This window comes from Lissotriton helveticus, chromosome 7 (assembly GCF_964261635.1).
Source record: "Lissotriton helveticus chromosome 7, aLisHel1.1, whole genome shotgun sequence".
In the NCBI taxonomy this organism is placed as follows: domain Eukaryota; kingdom Metazoa; phylum Chordata; class Amphibia; order Caudata; family Salamandridae; genus Lissotriton; species Lissotriton helveticus.
The window spans coordinates 280,514,777-280,537,039 of NC_136068.1; positions in this window are offsets into that span (position 1 = coordinate 280,514,777).

Below are 22,263 nucleotides of genomic sequence, written 5' to 3' on the forward strand. Positions count from 1 at the left end.
GCGAAATGTGTGGGAAGTAAAGGTGCTGGGGTACCAAGCTGATGATGGCGTCTAAGAACTTGGATAATGGCTGGCTGTGAGACCCTCTGACTCTAGCAGTTGTTGGTTGGAGGGTCCCAGAGGCCAACAGGTGCAGCACAGCCAGCGGCTTTGTCTGCGGAGGGATGTTGGTTGTCCGCTGTGTTGGTATTGTCAGCCTGTGGGCAATGATGGTCAGGATGCGGAGGATGGTTGTCCTTTTGAGCCTGTGGTGGGCAATGACATCCTCTGGTGTTAAGTCTGTGAGGCCTGTGCGTTTTCTGAAGGTCCGCTGTCTTTGTCTGCTCTGCCTCGGTGGTAGTCGGGGGGGGGAAGGGGGTGGCGGACCTGGGTGTGGTAGCAATGGGTGTTTTGGCCCTCTTGGGGCTCCGAGCTGCATGATCAGTAGCTTTACGGCATCTGTTGTTCTTCTGGTGTGGCTGTGGGCTGGGCACCCATTTCTGGTGCAGGTTATAGTCCGACTTAATACCAGGAAAGAGCAGGTGTTAATTCCCTGATGCTAACATGCCTTATCGCATGTTTTGTGATCTTATCACCGATCTGGCTGGTCATTGAGAATGTTGTGAATTGGTATTTTTGTGGCTTTTTGCACAGGAACGCCTACTATGCATCTTATTAGCGCTAGTTGCTGGTGTCATCCGTAATGATGTATTTTACGCCTGCTACCGCAGGAAAACTGGCGATGTCAGTTGTTAGCACCTGCTTGTGAATAGGGCAATAAATCTATCGCCACTCTGGCTGTGTTAAAGTGCCACTAACGTGGTGATAAGTCCTTGAGAATATGCCCATAGTTCACAGTCAAAACACATGTGTCGGGTGCAGTAGTCTAGATTTTCTGAGGGGAAATGATCATGTATTATTGAAACCAAGATAGGACTCATGCTTGGCTTGGCAACTGCTGTATATACTTCTTTTAGATGCAGACTTCATTGCTGAACAAGGGTGTGTATGAAGCCTCCACCCACTTTATTGTGATATTTAGAGCGCTATTTGGTTTAAGATTGACGGTATGCTACATCAGCCATTGACACCAATTTAAAGGGCTATGTTTTTAATTTACAATGAGAATGTATTATTGTCACTTTGTTTGTACACATACTGCATGGGCAGTCCCTGACCATTTGTATACAACATTACAATTTGTATTTGTCTCTGCATTCACATTTTGGGTTGCATATACAACAAGGGTTTTAAATGTAGTTGCATTTAATTTTTTTTAATATAGTTTAAAAAAACATCCTTCCCATATATTTATTTTTTGCATCTTGCTATAGGATCTTGCATTAGCAGTTATAGTTTGAATCATATTTTTCTTAGTCCCCCTGCCAACTGGGTAATTTTTTTTTGTTAATGTAGATTGTGATTTCTTTGTGTTTTATTTTACATTTTGTAATTTCAGTATCATGGTATGGATTTTGCTTGTATGAGTACTAGGGTGCTGCAATTTTCATCATGGTTTAACAAGAAGAAATTATTGCATTATAACATTTCTATTTCTTGCACATTGCAGCCCTGAGGAAGCCACAGATTGGCCAAAACATGTTGGCTTCTCTCTTGTACACATTGAAGAAGAATAAAGAACATAAAGAATTAAGAAAATTGCCTGACCATTATTGTGTACTTGACTGATTTACTTGAAAATCCTTTTTACTCTTAACTCATGTTGCCTGCTTAATGTAACTAAAGTACAAAACATTACACTAAACATATGTTGGCCTGTTCACAATGGTCTTTTGGAGTATGTAAAGAAGTAGTGCTCTTTTACGTATTCTAACATGTCAAATGCCCTATTTGCACTTTTACTAATAGAAAGTTGGGCTAAACAAACGCATCTGAAGCTAATTAGAACAGTACTACTTCCAGTACTCATAAATGTTTTTAGGCATTGGTCCCTTACTATTTAGATATAAACTCAACCCCTTAAATATACACACATTACTAGAAAGATATTATACTTCGAAATACACAAATGTTAGTGCACAGCATAACAAATTAATCAAAGTACTCCCAATTCTAATGCTGCAGAGCTCTAAGAAGGCTATTCCACAATAGAAGATAAGCCGTCATATATGTCCCAAGAAATACAAAAGTTAAAAAAATATATATTCTAATAATAAGGTTAAATGTATAAGCCATTGATCAAAAACCTGAAAATGAAGGTTAAATAAAAAGAAAGTCCAGTAATTTGAAAAACAAAAAAACTAATATTTAAAAAATTGCAAAAGTAAAAATTACAACACATCTACATTAATATAAAACGCTAAAAATGTGTAATAAATGCAACTCCAAAACAGAAGATCTCTGATACCTGCAACATAAAAGCAATACACAATCCAACTGACACCCTAAAATTCTAAATATACCTAAAACTTCCACAAATATATCACTATAATGTCTGACTTCATTGTAATACTCAACTGTGCATTCATTATTAAACAAGCATCCCACATATGTCCTAATACACTGACCATATACTAGATGAAAAGACATGACCCATTAGGTAACTAAAACTAAACCTAGCAATCCTGTTTAATTTAAATACCTATACAATTTAGGTTTTCCTATCTGATGTAATGTGGATCTGTAACCAACATCCCTTTATGTCAACTGAACAGTATACATAAAAATAATTTGTAACAAAACGAAACTGACACCACAAACAAATTACAGTCAATGTAAAAATAGTATAATTAGTATAACTGGTTTCAAAAAGTAAAAACAAAGGGGTCGATTCCGATCCGGTAAAAAGCGTTCCGAATCGTCGTACGGAGCGTTTTTTCCCTGTCCGAATCGTACCCGCAAAGGTCCCGTACCTACGACGAAGTACGATTCGTACCAGGAGCCGTACTCCATACGAATCGTACAGAGACCGTACAAATCGTATCCCTGTACGATTCGCCCTCGGAACCCGCTGTACGCGACGTCTGTACGGTTCGCGGCTGCTTTTTCCGACCCGGCAAGTACGATTCGTGTTGGGTACGCTCCGTACGACCCTTTTTCTACGGGAGCTGAAAACTCCCGTAGAAGCAGAGTTCAGCTCGAAACATGTACGGAACGCCCCCCCGGGTACGGTGTGTACCCCTCATGATCGTAGGGGTACGGCTCGTACCCCCACGATCGTAGGGGTACGGCTCGTACACCTACAATCATGGAGTACGACTCGTACCCCCATGATCGTAGGGGTACGGCTCGTACACCCCATGATCGTAGGTGTACGAGCCGTACCCCTACGATACCAACACAGCGGTATGAATCGCCCTTACCTTACGTGGCCCGTACGAATCGCGTCCTGATCACCCGGTCTGGATCGTACTCTCCGAGTCGTATGGTGTATGTACGAGTCGTACGAAAACAGCTCCGGATACGAATCGTACGGACGGTGATTTTACCGGATCGGAATCGACGGCAAAATGTTTCAGTGTCTGTAAAATATCTACTTTTTAAGTTATATTATTACATGTAAAAATTGAGGTTTTTAATAGATATCAGTAATCTCAAAATCAAAAAAATATATATACATCTTATTTTATTTATAAATATTCTAATTTAGTAAACAAAGATATTATTGTTTAACCTCTTCAATGCTGCGCGAATTTCGCTGCAGTGCTGAAGGGTCATAAATCATATTGGCTCATGACGGAAATGTTCCGTCATCAGTACCGGAGCACCGACGCTGATGACGGAACCGTTCCGTCATGAGCATGGAAGAGGTTAAATTATAAATATTTCAAATTGTTACTTTACTGATATATTTTCCAGCCATAAATATTTAGAAAAGGTGCATTATTTAGGGTTGTGATTAATACTACCCTAACTCCAGTCCAATTATTTTTGGGGAAAGTGTAAACATGGTTCTAGGTTTGTGAGATATACACGTCTTCCTCCAGTCACTCAAATCTCAGAGAAAGAGCAACAACTGCGGAGTAAGATGTGTTAGTCTAACTTCAGTTCAACAAACACTGGATAGTACATAAAAAGAAGGGGATGAAATATAATATTCTATCTTTAGTACCTTAAACATTAGTAAACATTCATTAATGGGGCCAGTGTACAAATTACTTTTCGAATGCAGCCCCATAAACATTGGGGAACATGAAAAAATTGAGGGGTTACAGTTACTATTCCAACAGCAGTCTCACAATCATTGGGGCAAAAGATTGAGGGTGTAAACTGTCCTATTCTACCTCCAGTCCCACAAACATTGGGGACCTTCCTTTGAATGTTGTAACTGTGAATTAAGCCTATGCCATAACAGGTTAGAAAGTTCTGAAACATTTCAGTGGAGCGATTTAGTGGCAGATTTGGACCAAAAATCCTATCAGATGGCTACAATGACTTAAATCTTTGTAGCCTGAGTATCCTGAAAAACAGGCTACATTTCGACCTAGCAAGTTAACCTACTTGCTAGACACCAGACTCTCCTTTTCTTACATATGTCACCCCTAAGGTAGGCCCGAGGCTGCCCTTTGGGCAGTGTGCAGTGTATTTAAAAGGCTTTTGAGTTTGACATGTCCTGGTAGTGAAAAACTGATAATTTTGTTTTGACTACTGCAAGGCCTATCTCTCCCTAAGGTTAATATTGGGATTGCCTTAAAACATATTTTAAGTGTCATTTCTAATTGGTAAAAGATAGAGATTTTGAGTTTTTTCTCTTTGTCTCTTTGGGATCACAATTTAAAATTACAACTTAGGGTAAAGTTGGATTGTAAATTGTAAGTCTGAAAATGCCACTTTTAGAAAGTTGACATGTTCTTACTTTAAGCATTCTGTACCTCTGCCTGTCTCTGAATGCAATTGTGGGTTAAGTGACATCTGGGCTTTGTGCATTCCCTCTAGAGCGTCACATCCAAAGAGAGCTGGGGTGTGACATTTGCATCCTGATGGCCCCTCACCAGGCTGATGGGAATTCCTGAGGTAGATTGAGAGGGAGGAGCCGACATGTGCACCTGAATAGGGCTGTGCCTGTCCCCACACAAAGAGCTGCATATCCTCCTGTACTGATTCCAGAGACAGAGCAGGAAAGCCAGGGACCGTGGGATCTTCAAAGGCCTCTTTGATGTCTCCCCCACTTCAAAGTCACATTAGGATATAAGTAGTGGACCCCTAACACCACCAAATCTGAACTTTTCTGGAATAAAGGACATTCTGCCTGGAAGGAAAGCTGCTGTTCAGTAGGAGGGACTGTAACTTTGCCACCTGCATTGCGGTGTTGGCCTGCTGCCTGCTGATTGATGTGTTGCAGGAGGGACTGCCACTTTTCTACCTGGTCTGCTGTGTTGGCCTGCTGCCTGCTGCTTCCCGCCTGGGAGTTAGAGGTACTGGATCTGATCTGCTGATCCTTGAACCTATGTTTCCCCAATGACTTGTTGGCTTGCCTTCTGTTCTCTTAAGTCTCAGGGTCACAAAATATTTCTTGCAACTCTGCTGGTGCTTCTGCCATCTGCTGTCCTACCCTTGCCTGAGGTGCCCCCTCCAGTTCTAGGCCTCAGAATTGGGGTCTACAGCTGCTTCTGCAAAAATGCATGTGATGTTCCCACTGAGCTGATCAAAACCAACACAGTGCCCTCCGATGCAGTGCCGATCTGAGGACATTCCTACGGAGGTTCGATGACGACTCATGGCTGATCCAAAGACACCACTGCGCACTTCATCTTCTACACATTGACCCCCTGCCCCCGATCAGTATGCACACTTTAATTGGCCGGCCCACCGAGAGAAAGGGATTGATACCTCTGCCTGTTGTCAAAAGGGAGGTAATAGACGCCCATCTGCCTCCAGAAAGGCCACTCATGGCCCCACTGTGCCACTGGTGACATCTGAACACACCAGACACAGACCAAATCGGCCCCCCAGGCTGCCATAAAAGCAGCCCAAAGCTGAAACTTCGATACCAGCCCCTCTGGCATTGCCCAAGTGCCCGCCTTACCAATCCGACCCTGTCTGGTGTTGTAGAGCCATTTTCAATATTTACAAGCTGGTGCTAAGCCACTTAGAGTGGCTTAATACCACCTTGTAAATATTCCCCTTTCCGCTGCAGTCCTCACGCAACTGCGGCGTAAACGTGGCGCATCCCTACGACCCATTTACAACGTGACGCATCTAGGCAGATGCATCACGTTGTAAAGCCCTGCGTCACTTGTGAGCGTTCCGGCGCAGGGTGGGCATTCCGGTCCAGGTGCGCCTCGCAAAAGTGGCTGAGTGAAATCTATAAGATTTCACTCAGTCACTTTCAGGCCAATGCTGCGTCAAAACCCTACGCCTGCTTGAAGCAGGCGTAGGTCTTGATGCAGCATTGTAAAGATGGGGCACCCCCGATCCTTGCTGGAGCTGCGTCGCGCTTGCGACGCAACTCCAGCAATGCGCCACCTTTACGGCACAGATGCGTCACGCATCTGTGCCGTTTTTGCCCCATGGTGCGCCGCATTGTAAATGCGGCGCACCATGGGTGGCGGAGCAGCGGCGCAAAATAACTGGCGCATCCCTGGGGATGCGCCAGTTATCATAAATCTGCCCCATTGTTTTTGGCGCTGACCCAGATTTACAAGGTGTTGTAAATCTGTGGCAGCGCCAAGGACTACCACCATGCAATAGCAGATACTAGATTGGCGAACAAGGAGAAACACGTTTATTTCTCCTTGTTTTTGCTTTTTCTATGTGTGCTGCATTCTGCAACACACATAGAAATAGCAACAATCCAAAAAGAACACCTTTCTGCTTATTTATCTTTTTTTTAGCACGAAATGTGCCCTTACATTCAAAATGGATGTGAGGAATCAGACGCACTTTCCTCTAAAATATAACATCAAATGCAAGTTTTGCTTCTTACGTAATTATGCTTACTTTCGCATAATATTTCTAAAATTTCGAGTAATTACCCATAGGCAAATAATGCTAATTTTCCACAGGTCTAAGCAGACATGCACGTCCCACACAAACACGCGCGCTGCTGACATTCGAATCATCTGCTTTTTGGCATTGCAGAAGCTGTGGGAGAAGGGAAGTTTGTTCATCGTGTGTTCTAACTGCCAGTATGAAAAGTATGAAAACAACTGAGATAGCTGGTTTGGGTGGGAAGTGGTTGTTGATAAGCGTCACTATACTCAGAAAATAGCTGCAACCTCTTCAACTTGACCTTGTAGTGTGAACTGTGGTTTTCCACTCTCATCACGATAAGTGCTGGTCGAGAGGCTCTGTCCACCCTTGAAGTGCAGTTTGTTCAGTATACAAACTTACACTTCTCTAGTCATTGACAGGTTACTACCCTGCTGATTCTAATTGAATTGTTATGTTTTGCCAGCATTTGAAACGTTGTTATGGATGGATAGTTGTTGCAAAATTTAGCATTAATCTATGATTTGTGTGTTGGTTTACTTTTTATACTTGCGATGAGTCAATCTAAACAACTTGGGGCTTATTCTCAATCCCCTATCGCCACAGGAACGTCACTTTTTCTGACGTTCCCGTGGAGATAGGGTTGGCGCCTTTTTCTCAAGGCAGCGTTAACCGACTTAACGTGGCTTTAAGCCACTTCAAGTGGCCTAAAGCTGCCTTGAGAATAAGGCCTCTTTCACGCTACATTTAGCGTGAAAGGGGTGTGCAGTGGGTGTTGCTGTGGGCGTTCCACCGCAACACTCATTGTGATCGACGCTGCCACCTGGAAAAAGCTAAATGGTATTTCAGGAATGTTCATGTGCAGGAAGGGGCACCTTCCTGTTCATGAACAACCCTCCCCTGCACACAGAAACCCTTGCAATCTGGTGCACGGGTGCATGCATTGGCGCTAAATCATGAAAGTTAGAGCCATCGCTGGGGGAAACGCCAGGCTGCACCACATTCTTGAGAATAGGGTGCAGCCTCGCGTTTACGAAGTGCGGGTGAGTGGCGTTAAGCCAAGGAGGCTAACGCCTCTCACCGCCACTTCGTTGAGAATATCCCCCCTTAATTTGGACGAACTCTTCATCCTTACACTTTATCACATCTTTAAATTTGATAAATTGGCTACATCACGTTATTTGTCGCATGTGTTGAATAGTCTTTCTGATGCCAAAGCTCCAACCCATGAACTGACTGGCCACTAAATAACGCAATTAAACTGCCAACCAATGCCAGTGGGTTAGCTCTCATTCGTGCAGCAGGCTCAGTGGCACTAGGACTATTGTGCCCAGGGAGCAATCCACACCCAAAATATGGCTATTTTTTAAAATGTCCAAACAGGGGTCATTAGGGGAGCATTGTTGTTCCTTAATTGCTTTCGGGCCTATGCCATCCATTTTATGACACTGGGTGTATGATGACGGAAATGGTCATATTTATGTCAGCACCACTCCGTGCACCCTATTGTCACCAGCCGCACTTGCTTGTGTTAAAATACTGCGCCGGAAAACGACTGGCGTACACCCTCTCAGATCGTAAAGTTGAATAACCAAGTGAAAACAAAATTGCCTTTTCATCTCCACCAAGCTACCAGCAAACCTCACAGATCCCTCATTAAGGTGTCAGTTCCTTGTGCCCTGATGTTCCTGAACCCAACATTTCCAGGTGCTGAAGCACTGGGCCCTGTTTGACCGGGTGCAAATCTACCCATGGGTCGGGCACGCTGAGGGCACAGGCACATCTGTCCATCTTGCAACCACACTGGCCCCCCCCGCACAGCTACCAGCCACAATTACTGATTACAGAATATATATAATTCTTTTTGATATAAAATGTAGTAATGATCAATTAGATTGTAGTTTAGAAAATCTATGTCAAACAGGACAACGGGACAATGCTCAACATAGTTATTTGGTACCGGGTGGCCTCTGTTTATAATAATCTTTTAAACTTTTTATTATTCGGTGTTATTTATTGTAGTGTATACACATTTTTAAGGCCTGTGGACTGAACTAAAGGTCATAACAAGTAATTGTTCCAGTTAAGGCGGCACCAATGCAATGTTCCATTTTTAATTGTGTTTTATTATTCAATATGTATGAATTTTATGTATCTTTTATGGTTTTTCTAAACCGAAATAAAGATTACTGAATCAAATCGATTACAGTGCTGGTAATTGTAGGGCCCCTGCGGCGTGCAATCTGGAATAGACCTCTAGTGTATGCTGCCTGAAGGAAGAATGCATGTGTATTTTTTCCAAGAATGGTATATAACGTTTGTCCGGTGTAGTGTACTGGTCAGGCCTACGGGCTAACAAATTAGAGACCACACTTTGTTGCATTGGTGGTCAGTACACTGCCTGCCACGCCCAGGGCCCTGGGCTCTTTATTAGCTCTAGAACGTGCCCTCCGAATCTACATCGGGCTGAACCATTAAACACACGCCTGAGGGGAGGAAAGAACATCACGGCAATACTAGGTGTGGGCCATAGTGGTTGCGCCCACTTGGTGCAACACTACATTCCTCCTTTACCCCGAAGTGAAAAACAGAATAAACATAACATCACATATCAACACTTCCGATCATAGTCTCTGAGAATTGCAAATGCAAAAAGGAACAGTCTTACTTTTATGACGGCTGGGTTGCAGCTCGAACTCTCTCAACGTCTGCAGCGGGCCACAAAGTCATGGTATTTCTGGGATGGCTTTGGACAGGGGCGCAGATTGTACCTGCTCTGGCTGCGCTCGCCTGACGGGGTTGGAGCCAGTTCTTCAGAGCTTTTGGCCTCAGCAGTTCCTGGGTGGTTTTGGGCCACCTGTGCCTCCTGTCCGCTCTGGGCTGGCGTAACTGAGTTTGTTTCTGGGACTTCCTCTCCGTCGGGAGCGTCCTCTTCCTCTGTTTCTCGTGGGCCTTGGGTCGGTCTTGTGTATTGCTCTGCAGAGTCGGGGAACCCATCATCTTCTTCATTCGAGATTCTTTTAAAGAATGACACATTCCTGGTGACTTTCTCTCTCCCTTTCATCGCCGTGATCATGGTGCCATTGACGTTGGTGACAGTCCATGGGTCTAACTCGAAAGGGAGGCAGAACTTCCCTCCGAGATGGCGATCTTTCACCAGCACGCGGTCGCCAACTTGAATGGGGCTGTCCGCTGCTCTTCTCCTTCGTCATGATTCCCTGTTGGATTTCGTTCGCTGTTCCATGGACCGGTTGCATGGAGTTGGAGCTGACGCCCACGTGGGATGGTGTGGGAGAAGTCATCAACTACCACAAACATGTATTTCCCTCCAGGAAGACTACCAAAATCTGCGCTGGCGCACACCCACGGAGCTGTCGGTCCTTCCTCTGTGATCACAGGCGCTGGGGGGTTAGGCAGGCCCGTTGCTAGGCACACAGGACATCGTTGGATGACTTCTTCCACTTTCTTGTCAAGTCCCGGGAACTAGAGTTTGCTCCGGATGCGATTTATTGATTTTACTATGCCCTGGTATGCTCCATGGGCCAAAAGGAATGCTTGCTGTGTGAGACTGTCGGGCAGCACCAGGCGGGGGCCTCTCAAAAGACATCCTTCCGGGGAGATAGACAACTCGCTACGAACTTGGTGGAGTGCTCTTAGCGTCGCCTGGGCCTCCAGGGTGCGGAATGACGCTGGGCTCTGGAGTGGTTTCCAGTTTCCTGATTGGATATCCTGGATGGCGATTTGTAGGCAGTCGTCGTCCTTGGTGGCTTGTGTCACATCTTCTAGGGAAATCGGCAGAGGTCTCGACCGCTCTACGATCATTCTGACATATTCTTCAGTGGCGTCGGCTTCTGCTGCTTCTGCTTCAGTGACCAGGCGGGCATGCCTCGACAGGTAGTCGGCCGGGTTTCTGGTGCCTGGCCGATACTCCAGCGTAAACTGGAATTCCTGGAGCTGGAGCACCCACTTCTCGATGTGAGGGGGAGGTCGTGAAGATGACCCTTGGAACAGTGGGACGAGGGGTTTGTGGTCTGTGATCACCACAAACGGGTGCCCGTATAAGTAGATGTGGAAATGCCGGCACCCCCACAAGATGGCAATGGCCTCCCTCTCAATCTGCGAGTATCGTTGCTCTGTCGCTGTTAGGGTTCTGCTCGCGTACGCGACGGGAGCCCATTCTCCGCATGGTTGCAGTTGAGTCAGGACAGCTCCTAGGCCAGTCGGGCTGGCATCCACTACGAGCTGTGATTCGTTACGAGGGTCGAAGTAGGCCAGGGTCGTGTCTGCCGAGAGTGCCGCATTGGTTTTCTGGAAGGCTTCTTGTTGTTCGGGCCCCCACTCCCAGGTGGCTGTGGCTTTCGTGAGGTTACGGAGGGGGCCGGTGAGGTCTGATAGGTCTTTTATGAAGCGGCCGCAGTAAGTGACCATCCCAAGAAAACTGCGGACGGCGGTCACTGAGGTCGGGGCGGGAGCCTCATGGATGTCTTTGACCTTGTCAGGGTCTGGACCTACACCCTGGTCGGAGAATCTGTATCCGAAGAAACTGATGTCTTTTCGTAAGAACTCGCACTTTTCCCTGTGGAGGGTTAGACCCCGCTCTTGTAGCCTGGCGAAGACGGCTTGGAGGCGTCGGATGTGTTCTTCCAGGGTCGCTGCATGGACCAAAATATCGTCACTCACTTTTAGCACGCCATCTAGCCCTTGGAGGACGTTCTGAATGATGTTCTGGAACACCTCGGCTGCGCTTGATATCCCAAAATTGAGTCTGGTGTATCTCCATAGGCCTGCATGAGTGGAGAAAGTCGTTATCGGGCGTGAATCCGGGTGTAGTGGGATTTGGTGGTATCCTGACCTCAGGTCCATCTTCGAAAACCACTTTGAGCCTGATAACTCTCCGATGATGTCGTCTATTGTTGGCGTCAGATGGCGCTCCCTCTTGATTGCGAGATTCGGGATGCGCATGTCCACGCAGATTTGCACGGCATCCGGTTGCTTCAGTTTCTTGGCTACGACGATGGGCGATACCCATGGGGTGGGCCCGCTTACCCTTTCGATGATCCCGGCTCTTTCGAGCACTCGCAGTTCGGCTTCCACTTTGGGTCGTAGGTGGAACGCGATGCGTCGGTGCCGTAGGGCCACTGGGGCGACCGAGTGATCTATGTGGAGGTGGATGGCGGGGCCTCTCAAACAGCCAATCCCTTCGAACAGCGATGTGTGTTGGAGCACTAGGTGGTCGAGGCTGTGGGCCTGGACTGTGAAGGCGAAGTGTATTAGTCCCAGGTCTTGGGCGGTTCTGCACCAAAGCAGGAATCCAGATCCCTCCTGAGACACGTAGACTATGGTGAGTAGTTGATTGGAGTCGTGTGACAACGCCGTTCGGAAAACCCCACACAGACGTAGGGGCCGACTGGTGCCGTAGGCGTATACCTGCACTCTCGTGGGGTGGAGCACTGGTGGAGTGTCTAATGTCCGATATATGCTAGCCGCCATTAGGTTGATCGTAGCCCCTGTGTCAATTAGGGCCGCCACCGCTTGATCTTGTACGTTTACTGTGCACATAGGCTCTGTGGATGGCGTGGCTGCTAGGGTGTTGAGCATTCGTACCCCGTGGACGGAGGCTGCGTCTGCTTCGTCGTCGTCCATGTCGCTGTTGGTGGAGGCGTTTGGCAGCGGTTCTATCTGTCTCACTCTCCGGGGCGGGCCGCTGGGCCTTTTCCTCTGAGTTGATAGGCGCACGCTGGCAAAATGGTTTGCCTTCCCACAGGCGCTGCAGATCTTTCCTTGCGCCGGGCATGCTCCGTTGCGGGGTGTCGCTCCTCCACACCATACGCAGGCGTGGTCGTGGGATGAAGGAAGTGGGCCTTGTCTTCCGCGCCGGGTTTGCTTCGTGCGAGTGTCGGTGGCACCGGTTTTGATGGCGCACACTGGTTCTACTTTGACTGCGACCGTGGGTTTTGGTTCCATATGCGCGGCTCTGGCTTTTGATAGTTCCTTAGATCGCCCTAACACCAGGATGTCGCGCATGGGCATGTTGTCAGTTTCTAGGACCCTTTCTCGCAGCTTTGAGGACGCACAGCCTTGTATGAATTGGGCGCGAATCTCGTCATCGGCGTCCGGGAGGGTGCATGTGCTGGCCAGCTTCTTAAGTCTCGCATAGAATACGTCTACCGACTCTTCTGGGAGCTGTCAGGCCTGGCGGAGTAGGAACCTTTTGTAATCCGCACTGGCGAATGGTTCGAAGTATTCCGTTATGGCGTCGCGTAGCGTGGTGTAGTTGCGGGGCGGGCCTCCTTCCACCACGTCCTTCGAGATGTCATGTATGGCTTCCTCTCCTAGGTGTAAGAGCATTGCTCGGCGCCGCTCAACTGCGATGTCCGTTGCCACAAAGTAGTTCTCCAGGCGTTCCACCCATTTCCTCCACCGAGCAGCTTGAGACGGAGGCGTGCCCGTGATCGCAAAGGGCTCTAGCGGTGGCACGGAGGCCTAGGCCATCGGTGAGGGCGGGGGGCTCGTCAGCAGAGTCCAGGAGCACGCTGGGGACTTCAGGCAGCAGTGGAGGGTTCCGGCAGCGTTGCACGCGAGATGCGTGGGAAATAGCAGGGCCTCCGCACGCGAGATGCGTTGGAAACGGCAGGGGCTGTAGCGGTGCACGCGGGATGCGTGAGCAAACGCACACCGGAGGTGCGCGCCAGGCACGGCGGGCTGGCGCGAAGCTGGGGCCGGGAGCAGGCGTTTGCAGGAGCGCGGCTGGGGCACTGAGGCGGTGGGCACGCACCTGAGGCCGCGAGGCCGATTCCGCAGGTTGTAGGCGGCGGGGCCGCTCGCAGGCAGGCCTCGTATGATTGGATCCACCCGCCTAGAGTGCCAGGAAACAGCGGTGAGTCTTCGAGGCAGGGTGTTGGAGCGGCGCGGCTGGGCCGCCGCTCGACGAGGCTGGTGGCGGGGCGGCCGGGAACACTCCGCCGGCGGGGTGCGCCGAGCACGCAGAGCGGGGCACACTGCAGGGGCCACAGGAGCCGGCTCGATCGGTGTGGAGGGGCGGAGTGTGGCACGCGATGGGGTGGCGAGACCACCTCGTCGCCAGTGTAGTGTACTGGTCAGGCCTACGGGCTAACAAATTAGAGACCACACTTTGTTGCATTGGTGGTCAGTACACTGCCTGCCACACCCAGGGCCCTGGGCTCTTTATTAGCTCTAGAACGTGCCCTCTGTATCTACGTTGGGCTGAACCATTAAACACACGCCTGAGGGGAGGAAAGAACATCACGGCAATACTAGGTGTGGGCCATAGTGGTTGCTCCCACTTGGTGCAACACCACAGCCGGTGTGTGTCATTTGAAATCATTTTTCATTGAAGTAGTGCACAAAATTGATAAGTTTTTCCTCAACAATATATATTTTTTTTCACAGAGCATTATAAAATGCTTTACATTAATTAGCACCAGTTGCGTTACACAAGGACGCATTCATGTTTTTTTTTTTTAGGCACGGGGTGATTACTTGAGTTGCCCAGAATCACAGGATGTTGATCACAAGAGCCGAGACTCGAAACCCTGTCTCCAGATTTGAGGTCGACCGTCCTCGCCTGCGAAGATTTTTTTTCCAAAACTTGCCAAGTTTAGCACACAAATATCGGGTAAAAATGTCCTGTGAAGGTATCTCTTCCAGAACAAAATGGAGGCAAAGAGCAACTTTTGCAGCAGATCAACAGCAATGGGATTATAAACTCTGTGCGGCTACAGAATATGTTTGTGTTGTAGAAAAGTTGGGGTCTCGGACAGACCCTCGTGAGTTGATTGTCTCTCAATCTCGGAGATGTTCTCTAAAACTATCTTACTCTTTGTCCACCCCAAGAGGTCTCTCTTTCACCTCACTCTCTTAGAGCGACTCCTAAATACTCAGTATAGAAACCCACCTGTCCCTGCAGTTTAAAAAGGGTACTATGTCATGAAATCTAAACCACAAATCTCAACCTACAGAAATATTGAGTCCTAAAAACCTTTGTCTAAAATATCGTCTCCTTATACCTATAAAGGTAAGTACAATAAAATAAAATAAAATTTCGTTTTACACTAATATCGAATAACTATATACAAAAATATCGTTTTTTAATGTATATAGAATCAAAAATATTACATATTTTAATATGTAACATTAATATGATGTCAATTAAATATGTTTAAATAACATTTGAATATATATATATATATATGTACTTATAAAAGCAAACACACACATTTATATGTATGTGTGTGTTTATGTACACATATATAATGTTAACCTACTATTAAAAAGAATCATTTTAATTTATATTATGATCTATTTTTCAAATTTACTAACATAACAAGTATATATATTTATATATATGAACAAATACAAAAAGTAACAAATAAACTGCAAAAAGGCAATTTAATTATATATAAAAAAGTAAACAGTAAAAAAATTCTTTTTATAAAACAATATCCTAAAAATGATAAAAGGTTCAATATATAAAAACATTCCATTAAACACAAAAATACATATTAATAATATATGTTTAAGCAATATTAACAAAACTATTACATTCTAGGAATAATACATATACTATTTCCACTCCAATCTCTGCAATAGTAGGGAATACATTGGATGTCAAAGGGGTGATATGTACTATTCCTACTCCAGCCTGTGCAACATTAAAGAAAGCACTAGACTCAGAAGGGGTCAAATTTAATATTCACACTCCAGTCAGTGCTACAGTCTGAAAAGTATTGAACTTTGGAGGCGCAACATTTACTATCCCCACTCCAGTGTGTGCAACAGTAGGGAAAGCGTTGGACTTGGGAGGGGTAAAATGTACTATTCACAGTACAGTCGGTGAAAACTAGGTAAAGCTTTGGATTGCAGAGGGGTAACATGTACTATTTCCACTGCAGTTGATGCAACAGTAGGGAAAGAGTTGGACAGCGAAGGTGTAAATTTACTATTCCCACTCCAGTGTGTGCTACAGTAGGGAAAGCATTGCGTGGGGAGGGGTAACATTTAATATTCCCAATCCAGTCGGTGTAACAGTAGGGAAAGCGTTTGACTCAGGAGGGTTAAAATGTACTACTTCCACTCAAGTCTGTGCAACAGTAGTGAAAGCATTGGACTGCAGAGGGGTAAAATGTACTATTCCCACTCTAGTATGGGCAGCAGTACGGAAAGTACTTCACTTTCAAACACATATATTATTTTAAAACATGTATTACTGAACATAAAGATAAAACTCCTAATATGAACATTTTATATAATAAATATAATTATTTCCCACACTATACTCCCACATACCTAACGACCTACATTTAAAATATAATTATAATAAAAATCATAACACAGCACATTAAGTAATAAAAAAAATGATAAATGAATAAATAACTGTTAACTAATTATGACATTAATATATTCCCTAGCGTATTTGTGAATTAGCATAGACTCAAGACTGTAAGACAGGGTACAAACCGCCGCAGAGACAACAAGAGGTTCAACACAGACACTGACCGAAAGTTTCAGTCCACTCCTCTGCCGGACTACTCCATGGGGCTTATTTGGCAACAAGCCAACTAATGCTCTAAGAGTGAACCCCCCTCACACATGTAAACCACCTTAGCGAGTACTACACATTTTCAAAAAAGAAAGTCCAATGGTCGCTCACTGCTTGTCCTACCACCGTGTTACCCCAAAGCATTGTTGTCCATGAAGTAAGCATCAGCGGGTGCGCCTCTGCCAGGGTCTTGAGCAAAAAATCACTGTCGCGTTGGCCATCCCTGGACACGTGTTTCGAGGTTGTTGCCTCTCGTCAGCAGGGAATAGGCATGTATGTAGGGGTGCTGCGTAGGCTGCCAAAAAATATTCTCAGGTCCGGTACCGCTCGTGGCACGCAGGAGCGTAACCTGGGCTCGTCAGCCCCACCAGCTCAAGGGAGCCTGAATATAAAAGAAAGTCCAATTGGTCGCTCACTGCTTGTCCTACCAGCGTGTTACCCCAAAGCATTGTGGTCCATGAAGTAAGCATCAGCGGGTGCGCCTCTGCCAGGGTCTTGAGCAAAAAATCACTGTCGCGTTGGCCATCCCTGGACACGTGTTTCGAGGTTGTTGCCTCTCATCAGCAGGAAATAGGCATGTATGTAGGGGTGCGGCGTAGGCTGCCAAAAAATATTCTCAGGTGCGGTACCGCTCGTGGCACGCAGGAGCGTAACCTGGGCTCGTTAGCCCCACCAGCTCAAGGGAGCCTGAATATAAAAGAAAGTCCAATTGGTCGCACACTGCTTGTCCTACCAGTGTGTTGCCCCAAATTATTGTGGTCCATGAAGTAAGCATCAGCGGGTGCGCCTCTGCCAGAGTCTTGAGCAAAAATCACTGTCGCGTTGGCCATCCCTGGACACGTGTTTCGAGGTTGTTACCTCTCGTCAGCAGGGGCAACACGCTAGTAGGAGTAATATTTATAGATTCCCACCATAGCCCCCTAAAAACACAACACACGCCTAATATATAACATAAAAATATATTTATTAAACAATGTATATAATTATAAATACATTACATATTTTAAAAGTAATAATGAATTCATATTTAATATTTACCTAATTAACTTCCCCCATATTCCCCTACAATCTCAACAACCCACACCTAAAATATAACTTACAAAATATAATAATTAAACAATTTACATAATTAATTATACATTAAATATTTAATATTAATTACAAATTAATTCCTAATTAATAATGTATACTTAATTAATTTCCCACCCTGTCCCCCTGCAAACCTCACAATCTACTACAACACTATATAATATTATGAATAATTAAATTAAATGTATAAATAACTTAAAATTACAAACTATATATAAGACCATTACCAACAATTATACAAACAGTATATAACATATACAATTAAAATATTATTTTAAACACATAAAGATAATTAAAAAACGATATTTTTTTTAACTATGCTATTGGAAACAATATTAACAAAATTCTTGAAAATTATATTACAGATCGTACAATGGGGGTACGGGTCGTACACCGATCGTACAATGGGGGTACAGCTCGTACACCCCATGATCGCAGGGGTACGGTGCGTACCCCTGCGATCATGGGGGGTACGCACTATACCCGGGGGGGCCGTTCCGTACCTGTTTCGACGCGAACTCTGCTTTTACGGCTGTTTTCAGCTCCCGTAGAAAAAGGGTCGTACGGTGCGTACCCGACACGTATCGTACTTTCTGGGTCGTAAAAACCAGCCGCGAACCGTACAGATGTCGCGTACAGCGGGTTCCGAGGGAGAATCGTACGGAGATTAGAGTCGTACGGTGTTTGGTACGAGTCGTACAGAGTGGCGCTTTGGGTTAGGATCGTACTTGCTAGTTCGTACGGGGACGTTGTAGGTGTGCGATTCGTACGGGAAAAAGGCTCCGTACAGCTAATCGGAGCGCTTTTTACCAGATCGGAATCGACCCCCAGGTGTGCAGCACCTTTCCTACCACTCTCCTGCCATTACTGATGTGCATATTTGTAATGCATGTTACAAAATCCTCTAACCTGTGGACATCTGGAACACCCTACTGCTTCGCTACCGACTTGAAGATGGTTTCCTGAAATTCATAAGATATGTGAAAACATACTGATGTATTATGGCACACAAACTCAATGCACTGAAGGATGTGCGTGGGCAAATTTCAGGCTTCATCTTTAGCATCATCTTTTGTGCTTTTGCAGCCTCATAGTTTTTCCATTCAAACTTGTCTACTCAATCTGTACCATACTGAAATCAATGCTGTGTGGTGTTAAGCACCATGCAGAAAACTAATATAGATAAATATATAAGCACATAAATAATTCACAGGGGTAATCAGATATGTCCTTGTTAAGCTATTGTGAAGTGAGACGATGATTGAAACACATTTTTTGACTCCCTTTCAGTCATCCCCACTGCTCAGTTTCCTGTTGACGTCCCAACAAATTTTATTCTGTGTACCCTTGATTATCCAACACTAGGGGCCCAATTCCGATCTTGCTCGGAAAGCTCTCCGACCGAGCCGGATCCGGAGTGTTTTCCGACCAAGCCGGACTCCTGCAGTCAAACCGAGCGAGTATGATGCAGCCGCATGCTGCCGGACTCGACTTGGTTGCACTCCCATAGAAGTCAATGAGAGCCGGTCATATGACACGTACATGGGCTCCCATTGACTGAATAGGTACGTCTCACACAAGGGTGCCCCCTACAGTGGGTACGCATTGGTGCCATCCGCACCTTACATGTTTGTGTTGGGGAGACATTTGGGTCTCCCCCTGTGCCCGAGTCGTAAGGCTGCGGGTGACAGGGGGTCTGACACGGACCCCCAAAGGCAGCTTCCTCGACGTTTTACGAGCCGGAAACTTCGGCTCGATCCAGCTGTCTGACATGTGCATCGCACAGCACGGTTCGCTTACGGCCGACACGTACGGAGTGATCTGGACCCTGAAACGTCTCCGTCGGCGATTTCACGTTTCCCGCATCGTACTTGCTCGCTCATACAGTGGTACGAGTCGGTCGGAAAATACGCGTCCGGCTCGTACTTTTCCCGGCCTGATCGTGTTCGGAGCCATTCCGAGTAAGATTGGAATCGGCCCCTATATGTATGATGTCACTATGCATTCTGGCATTACTTCCATCATCAGTTGACATCTTTCCTCAACCCATTTTAGAGGATCATTATACTGTGGTGATAATGGGGAAATAAAAGAAAACATACATCAATATATACAGTTAGTCTGGTCATCTAAAAGAGCCATTTCTCTCAGATAGCTCCTTCTGAACTAGGTGTTCTCAACTTAGACATCTTGCTAACTAATTCAGTAGTTAGTACTCCTCTGGTAGGCAATGCATTTATTGAAAAGAAAGGGAATCACTTGATATGAAGGCTAAACTGCCATTTATGTCCTCTTGTAAAAGTATGAAGATTGGTAGGTGCAGACATGTTTTTCTTTTGCAATCCACAGTAATCAGAGTCTGAGAAAATGTGTTGACCCATTTCCACTTGCACCAGGTGGAAATAAAGGCACATGGTAAATAACCACCATGCCGCAATCCAAGTACGATCCTGTTAATCAATCAATCAATCAATCAAGACTACTAAAGAGCAGCTAATTACACAGGAGGGTATCCAGGTGGTGAGAACTGTGTTGCTCCTGGAGTGATAATTTGAATAACTAGATCTTGAGTCCTTTCCTGAATTCCAGCAGGTAGATGGAGGATTGGAGATGGAACATGGGGAGGTTATTTCAAGACTTGGCGGTGAGGTAGGAGAAGGTGCATCCTCCATTGTTGCTACAATGGATGTGGAGTGTGTGTGTGTGAGCAAGAGGGAGGCAGAGCGCAGGAGTCTGGAGGGTTGTTGTAAGTTCAGGCGGTCGGTAATTTATGCTGGTGCTTGACTGTGAAGGACCTTGTAGGTGTGGGTCAGCATATTGAATTGACATGTCTTCTGAATGGGGATCCAGTGTAGCTTCTTGAGGTGAGGGGTGATGTGGGTTTGTTTTGGAAAGTCGAGGAAGAGTCTGGCCACTGTGTTCTGTATAGTCTGGAGTCTCTTCAGGGTATGCGTGGGGATTGCTACGGAGAGTGCTTTGCAATAGCCCAAGCAGCCAGTGACTAGTGTTTGAGTGATGATCCATCTGGTGTTGACGGGCCCAATCTGAAGATCTTATGGAGTATGCGAAGAAGGAAAAAACAAGTGGAAGAAACTGCTTTGATCTGGTTTTCATGGTGAAGTTGCTGTCCAGGAAAGCCAAGGTTTGTGGGCATAGTCAGCCAGGGTGAGTGAGGGTTCCAGTTCGGAAGGTCACCAGGAGCGGTTCCATGGAGAGGTGTTGTTTCTGAAGATCAACAATTCCTTTTTATCAGTGTTGAGCTGGAGGTAGTTGTCCTTCCTCAGTCAGCGATTCTCATCATGCACGTGTGAAATTTGGCCTTAGTGGTGGAGGAGCTTCTGATAGCGAGAGGATGAGCTGGGTGTCTTCGGCGTAGGATATGATATGTAGTCCATGGGTTCTGGTGATGCTGGCCAGAGGGGTCATGTAGGTGTTGAAGAGTGTGGAACTGAGAAACACGCCTTGAGTGATGCCAAAGATGATACTCTTGGGTTCCGAGGTGAAAGGTGGTAGGTGGATCCTCTGGAGTCTCCTGGTGAGGAAGGAGATGATCCATCTGAGGGCATGCCTTTGAATTCCGATGTGATAAAGTCTCTTGATGAGGGTGTGGTGAGATACTGTGTCGATAGCTACTGAGATTTCAAGGATGATCAGGGCCACTGTTTCTCCCCCGTCAGGAGGGTTCTGATGTCGTCGGTGGCGGCGATCAGGGCACTTTCTGTGCTGTGGTTGGCGTGGAATCCAGATTGGGAGGTGTCTAGAAGATTGTGGTTTACTAGATTGTCAGTGAATTGGCGGTTGATGGCCTTTTTGAGGACTTTGTGGTCAAAGGGAGCAGAGAGATGGCAAGGTAGTTCTTTAGTTCCAGGTGTTGGCAGAGGTTTCTTGAGAAGGGGTTTGACTTCTGCATGTTTCCATTGCTCTTGGAAGATGGCTGCGGTGATGGATGCATTGATAATGGTGGTGAGTTTGTTGTAAATCCTGTTGCTCTTGAGGTTGGAAATGTGGTGGGGAGAGGGGTCCGTGGGTGCTCCTGAGTGGATGGAGTTCACGATGGTTGGGGTGTCTTGAGTGATGAGCTAGTCTCGAGGTTGGGATCTGTTGGTATGGGGTAACTGAGTATGCCAGTGACATTGGGCTGGTATGCATAGTTTTTGCAGATGGTGGAGATCTTGTCATGGAAGAAGTCGGCTAACGTGTCGCAGAGTTTCTGTGAGGGGGTAATGATGTTTTTTGGTGGCTGATCAGTTGAAAAATCCCCTTATGATGATGAACAGTTCATTGCTGTGGTTGGTTCAGGCTTCAATGCGGTCAGCAAGGGCATTCTTTTTTATATTTTTCAGGAGTTTATGGTATTGATTGAAGGATATCTTGAAGGTGGCATGGTCTGTGGTCTCCTTGCTGGTGCACCATTTCTTCTCTAGTCATTTGCAGTTGCTTTTGGCCGTCTTTAGTTCAGTAGTGAACCAGCTGGTCTGTTTGGTAGGCTTGATGAAGATGACTCTGTTGGCTCTGTAGGTGATTGAGGCGAAGAAGTTCTTGACCGCTTGATCTAGGTGTGTTGTGGTGACGGAGTGGGAGGTGTTGAGGCCGTCTGTCCATTGGCTCTCTGATACTTTGTTCCAGCATTGGTGTGAAGTGCTGGCGGCTTGCTGGTGGTGCTGGAGGATCCTGTGATGGTAAAGTGGTCTATAGTGTGGTCCGTCCAGATGATCTCAGTGACATGGCAGTACTTGACTCTGTTG